Here is a 6,870-nt window from a genome sequence, read left to right on the forward strand (position 1 = left end):
GGAGCTACTGCAGATACTGCCCCGCAGCATCCAGGGGACAAGATTTTCATGGAAAGAAGCTCATTTCCGATTTTACATATGCCCAAAGCTCATTCTTATTTTGTGGTGGCCACGTATCACGAGTGAGACTTAAAAGCCTTTCTCTTGTCATGACATAATTACAGCCAAAACCCAAAGGCAGAGTTTTCTGTATTTAATAAGTACAACCAGGGTTTGTATTAAGATGACTAACAAGGAACAAAACAGAGAAGATAAATATACTTTCTGGTATTTGAGTTTATCTGCTCTATGAACGTGCTGAATTTACCGAAGCAGAATACCCCCGAGCCACAGCACAGAACTGTTTATATGTACTTCACCCCCCTATTCTCTTCTCTTTGATCAATCTTGAAACTACTAGAACATAAAACAATGAACTTTTCTATTATGTCTATCTGTACACGAATTTCAGCAAAAAAGCAACGTTTTAAGAAAAGCTTTAGTAAGGAAGTGAAAAGAAATAAAATAGTGAAGACGTGTGAAGAGTTCAATGGAGATGTTTTAAAAAGTGAATGTGACACAAGGAGGGCGACCAGCGTAAGCAGCGATCTCCCTGCGGAAGCCACCTCTGGCTGTGTGACAAATCGCTGCAAACGTTAGCACTTCGAATAAAGACTTACGGTCTCACAGTTGGTGTGGGTCAGGAATCCCACAGGGCTCGGCGGGGCTGCTCTTGGCTCAGGGGCTGTTTGGAGGCTGCAGCCACCGTGATGGGTCAGCTTCTGCCATCTCAAGGTTTCACTGCAGGAGGATGCACTTGCAAGCTCGCTCCAGGGGCTGTTGGCAGGCGTAAGCCCCTCTCCATGAGACCCTTTCCACAAGACTGTTTTGTGTAGGACACAGCAGATGGTGTCCCCACAGAGCGTGTCCAGGAGACAGCAAGAGACAACCATCGAGACAGAAACCTAGTCTTGGGAGCGACGCTGTCATCTCTAGCACTTTCAGTTGGTTAGAATTAAGTCACTAGGTCCAGGCCACACTCCAGAGGAGGTGACTGCACACGTCACTTGATGGGGATTGTGGAGGCCATTTTAGAGGCTGCTAACCACAGTCTCCAAGACAGAGAAAACCCAGGATGGAGGGATAGGTGTGATATTTATGAACTATGGGGCAGCGTGACGTTTGGGTGCCCTAATTATTATCTCCCCTCACGCTATCACTCTTTCAGTGTTGAAACCATCCAGACTCATTGTTTTTAATTCTGTCTCTCTCTCTCTCCTTCACAATGATAATTGCCTCCTACTAGCAAACCCTTCAGTTCATCTGTCACACTGTAGCCAAAGTGATGGTTTTGAAACACAAATCAGACCATCCACTACCCTCCAACCCCTACCCCTACCCTTTGTTTTACAATCCTTCAGGTGATTTCTATTGTTGCTAGGACAGTAGGCAGACATTTTAAACATGGCGCACACATTCTTTCATGGTCTCGCCACAGCCCACCTCCTCAGCCTGGAGCTCCAGCCACGCCATGCTGGTCTCTACCCTCTCCTTGAACTGCCATTCTTATCCCACTTTTGCCGTCTGTACATGTAATTCTCCTGTCCCGGGGTGCTCTATCTCCGTCCCCTGACCCCACAGCCCCGACTCCTTCACCCGTTATCTTTTGCATCTGTAAATGGAAACATTTCCACTAGAGCAGCGCTTGCCTGGAAGATATCAAAACCAAATTTTTTCACAGCTAGCTCTAACCAGCTGAGGCTCATAAAAGACCATGAACTTTGCATGACCTTGGTGTACCAAACCCTTCCTGGAGCTAACCAGACTCTCCACTGACCAATACGCTGTGAGATGTGTTTTGCCCAGCCCTGCACACACCTTGCTTTCATCTGTCATCTTTGCAGAGCTTGTTTTCACTCCTACCTTAGCACATCACCAAAAATACTCCTGTCAGGTGACAGAGTTAGTGAGTGTCTTCATTCGTGTGTTCCCTGGCTTTGCAAGTTAATAAGACTCAGCTTTGACAGTTTTCCTCTTTTTAAATGTTCTGGTGGTCTCCCTGTTACTCTCTAGCTCTTTACTTTACAGCTCTCTATTTATGCAACTATGTGATGAAACGCTCTGCCACCAGACTTCAAGTTCACAGGAGATGGTATCTCCCGACACTTAACAAAATGCCAGTAAGTAAGTAACTAGGCTCCCAACACATGTTTCTTGACGGGAAGAGTGCACAACTTTTCATTTTATGACCTTAGACTCTAAAGCAACCAAGTACACACGACGGACTTACTCATTTCCTTTTCCAGTGGTTTCAGCAACGACTGGCTCTTTTAATTTCACAAAGATGCATCTATCTTAACGGCTGTGTTAGCTGGTGATTACCAGCTGCAGAGGCATTTAGTGATCTGGAGAAGGTGCTGTGTCCTCCCCTTCGTCTGACATTACCAGTAGTGTTCTTGGCCAGCTGTGCCGAGCTGTCCATGTGCACGGAAATTCCTTTCTGAAAAGCACAGGTGATCACATTACACCCTGAAGCCCGCGATCTGATTACTCTTATTATGGCCGACTGAAAAGTTACAAATGTCATTAGTAGTCATTAAACGACTCTACTTGGCTTTCTAAAAGGAGCTCTGGTATTTAACTCAGAGATCTCTCACGGCCATAAATTCTGCCTTTTGAACATGCGTTTTCATGGGGCTGCATAATCTTTGATAGATTCTATGTGTTATTGCTCTGAAAGGGACTCTCAGTGATGAAAGCAGGACCTGAACCCAAGAATGCTAATGGAAATTCATGGAAATCCACGTCTTGGAATTGAGTGTGTGTGAGTATTGGCATGCCCGAATTGTCCCCACCCTTCCCACTACCCCCGTTTTTTCTGCTGTGCTCAAGCAATTGAATTCTGCATCTAATTTTAATCTGTAAACCATACCCCTTCCTGCAGTTGCAAAGCATGTGTTAGCACTTAAGCAGCACGGCGGGTTGCCTGAGGTAAGAGGATGGATGGCACAGACCAGGCATCTTACAAATGGCTTTGTGTGAATTGGTGCCACCAGCCCAGGCTTTCTGCACACGGGTCCGAGCTGTCTGTCCAGGGCTGAGAGACACTCAGGCAGTGACTACAGTGGAATATTTTCTTATTACTTGGTGTTGATTTTTCAGGAGACTTTGCAGGGAAGGGTGGTTTAAAGGAGCCTGAAAATATTCCCAATCTGCTTTCCCAGAGGCAGTAGGAAGAGGATGGAGTAGTGACTTGGAAAATACAATTAAGATCCATTAAAATTATATTGGGTGGCGATGGCATTGTGGAAAGTAAAAGAAAGGATTAAAAATACAAATTTGGCTGCTAAATAAATGGCCATTCTTCTTACTAGCTGTAATTTATAATCTTAGAAAGTAACAAAAATCTGCTTAGAATGAGGAGTTTTTCTTACCTTGAAGGTCAAGGGGAAACTTAGATTTTAAAGTCAGCGTCTAGGATAAAAGTCGTGTATAGTTAAAACAACCCTTGAAAATCGCTTAAACACTTATAAAGTTCAAACCATGCAGTTTATTTGTGGGGGGGGAAATTAAAATCATTCCCCATACGTCTCAACCATTGTTTTCTTGCTCGCATTGCCTTTCCAGGATTAATTATATCTGTTGTATAATATAAGGAGGGTAAACCATCAATGGTAGACTTCTGAAGACAAATACTGTATTTCACTGACTCTGAGATGCATCTTCTTTACCTTTTAACATCTCTGAAATTGAGATGTGTCTTATGATTGGTGACATTTTAAAATTACAAGGGCCAGGGTTCTTCCGTTTTTTTCTCACTGCTTCATACAATGGTGGTTTGTCTTACCATTAATTTCCTATGAGATTGGAAGAAAGACAGTAGCTAAATTCATATATGGAAAATATATAAGTAAATGTCAGGACTCCACTCTAGAGGGTAGAAATAAAGGCCACTGTTGTGTATGTAGTTTTCTGGGAAAAAAATACATTTCAAGGAAGACTCAACATTGACTCATAGCTTCTGGCCTAAAGCATCGTATCATATGAGTCAGTCATTGAAGGTTCTGCTTGCTGAGTAGATGTGTTCATGAGTCAGTCACTCCACTAATATTTATTGAGTTCTTATCATGTGTTTGCCATGGCTCTTGGTGCCGGGTTGGAGCTGCAAATGAAACAGATAAAAGCTCTAATTTACAGAGATTATTTTCTATGATAAAAAACAAAAACAAAAAAACAAACAGGTCTCAGGTCACTTAAATTATAGGTTATCCTTCTAAATACAGAGCTGGGAGTACATGTGTTGTTCTCAGACCATGTCTTTATATTTGACTTAAATGCCAGTGAAAGTTAATTCAGACTGCGATATTGTTTTGAAAGGAATATGCTAGTTTTCCTTTTCTTAGAAATAGCGATTAATTAAAGACTTAGGTTCTCAAATTTTGAATGGGAACTTGATGGTTAGAGCCATACCTCTCCCAGACAGCAGACATATTACTGTTTTATCCCCGTCTAAAGAATACTATTTTTTAAAAAATAGTATTTCCTAGCTCTTGTGAGGATTAAAAGAAACAGTATATCATTGTGTGAATTCAATAAAAATAAAGTAAATAATAATCCTATGTAACTTTATTTCATTTTTTTTGCAATTGACCAAAAGGGAAGCATAATTTGTGGTGTGATTATTTTGAACCAAGACCTAGAGTCTTCTAGGACAGTAAAGAGGTAGATGTTATCACTGTGAAACCAAAGAAGAAAAAGAAAGCTGTAATACAGAGGAGAAAAAAAATGACCCAAATCCTAGCACTGAGAGTTCAGTAAACATACTAACTTTTCCATAATGGGATCCTATCACACACAGGCTAGAGTTTACTGCTACTACTAAACAGTGAGTGTCAGACATTATACAAAAGTCATTACGTGAATTATTTCATTTATCCTCAAAACAACACTCTCAGGTAGGGAATATTATAACAATTATATAGCTGAGAAAATTGGGGCTTAGGAAGGATAATTAGCTTCCCCATGGCGGCTACTATAGTAAGTTGAGATTTAATCATCAGTCTGAGTTTTACTTAATTATTAGCAGACTCTCCATCTATTAAAACACTGTTGGGTCATTACTATTTCCTATGATATTCTTGTCAAAAGTCATTGCCCCATTTCTCCATCGTTGCACATGTAGCTTGCTTTCATTATTAAATTCTTAAAAATAATATTGATTTGAATATCTTCACACATACATAGAGAGAATCCTAGACATAGAATGACAGATTTAAAGTTTGCAAACATTTTAAAATTCTTGATAAATAGTGTCATAATTAATAGGCCATGCTCGTAAGTCGAATAGTACAGACTAGGTTCTTAGAAGGAGGAACACAAACCAACTGGGTCAAGTTAACCTTAAATTTGAATCTAATTTGAGAAATCAATCTACTATAAGACTCTCTTAAGTGTTCCAATAGTTGCATAGTTCTTTATGTATGTTTTCTTCCCTCCTTAGCAAATTCCATAGCAAGAGGAAATATTTGAGTCAGTCCCCACCCACAGCAAGAGAAAGTCAAAATTACCTGGTGTTTCTGTCATAAGTTGACCAGGAAATCTAACCAATGATGCAGAAAACGGATGTTGTTAAGGGTCATTGTCGTTTGAAGGGCATGGGTGCCAATTACACAGGTGCTGGCATCTTCCTCACGTCTTCACCCACACTTCGACCCTAGGAAGCTGGTAACTCAGATGGTTATGCTATAGATCCGTGAACAAAATGTTAACCTTTTGCCCCAAAAGTTCTGTTTCTAACATACGGACATGCACATAAGTATTACTGCTGTGTAAACTGCTGCCTTTTTCATTGAAACCTGCCCATACGATATAAATTGAATAGATGAGCCTAAAAGCTGGGCGGATGTGAAAAGTAAAGAACCACTTTCCTACTTTCAGTGCATTTTTCAAAGATGGACTCTCTCCGGGTTGAGACTGCAGAGAGCGGGGCCACAGTTGCATTCATTGTTCAGTGAGCTTGTCCACACAGTTCAACCCACCGACAGCAATGAATGTTGATTGTGACCTTTTAAAAAATAATGTCCGCCCAGGGCAGAGGATGTCCTGGTGTGTCCAGCTTTGGTTTCCGGTTTCCAGCAATTTCTGGAGTAGGGCGTGGAGTAGGTGAAGGTTAGCCATAGGGTACAATCAACGGTCGATGGTTTTGACTTTAATTCCAAACTCACCGACAGCGTTGAATGTTCACTGAAGCAACCTGAAACCCAGAATCCTGCTGACGTGACAGTGTCTGTAAGTATCAGAAGGGGTTGGGAGACAGAAATAACAGAGTAGCTTTAGTCGTACATTTTGTGCTTTTTAAGCCATTTCAGAAGAATAAGAATGAAGAAGTGTGATTCTTCCAACCAAGAGCCTGGCAAACCTCCACATCACGATGTGTGAGAGAAAGGGATCTGTTTCATTAAGCTAAAAAAATGCCTATGTTGGCTCAGTTCCAGAGAAGAAATAATCTCACTGTTAATGACAGGGAGAATTTGTTATTCCAAGTAGCTGGAGGTATCCAATCAAAACACTATCTTATAATTTAAATATTGCTATGCTTAGGGTAGGTAAACATAATGTATTTAAACAGAATTTTCTTAGATTTCCTAAAATCAATGTTAGTCAGTGTTACCCTTTAGTACTTAATATTTTTTCTAATATAGGGTTATAAAATTAGTACAATTTCCTCCAAGAATTCTTATTTAGCAACTACTAAACAAATAATAAATGAAACCGGCGCAACACATTTTTCTTAGCTTATGGCACAAAGATTTCATTAATACTCTGAAAGGTAAATACCATCCATACATTCTGAAAAACTATTCATTTCCAACCATTTTGGATATGAAAATC

At 40.6% G+C, this 6,870-nt stretch overlaps 1 long non-coding RNA gene across 1 annotated transcript; it reads right to left on the bottom strand.

Moving 5' to 3' along the window:
- Nucleotides 1-2,172: 2,172 nt before the first annotated feature.
- On the bottom strand, nt 2,173-6,245 carry LOC141567941 (uncharacterized). The gene is made up of 2 exons (XR_012490938.1): nt 5,547-6,245; nt 2,173-4,141 (listed from the first exon to the last, which is right to left on the bottom strand). It is a non-coding gene; the product is annotated as an uncharacterized LOC141567941 (long non-coding RNA).
- Nucleotides 6,246-6,870: the final 625 nt, after the last annotated feature.

The sequence above is a fragment of the Rhinolophus sinicus genome, linkage group LG12 (assembly GCF_036562045.2).
Source record: "Rhinolophus sinicus isolate RSC01 linkage group LG12, ASM3656204v1, whole genome shotgun sequence".
Lineage (NCBI taxonomy): Eukaryota > Metazoa > Chordata > Mammalia > Chiroptera > Rhinolophidae > Rhinolophus > Rhinolophus sinicus.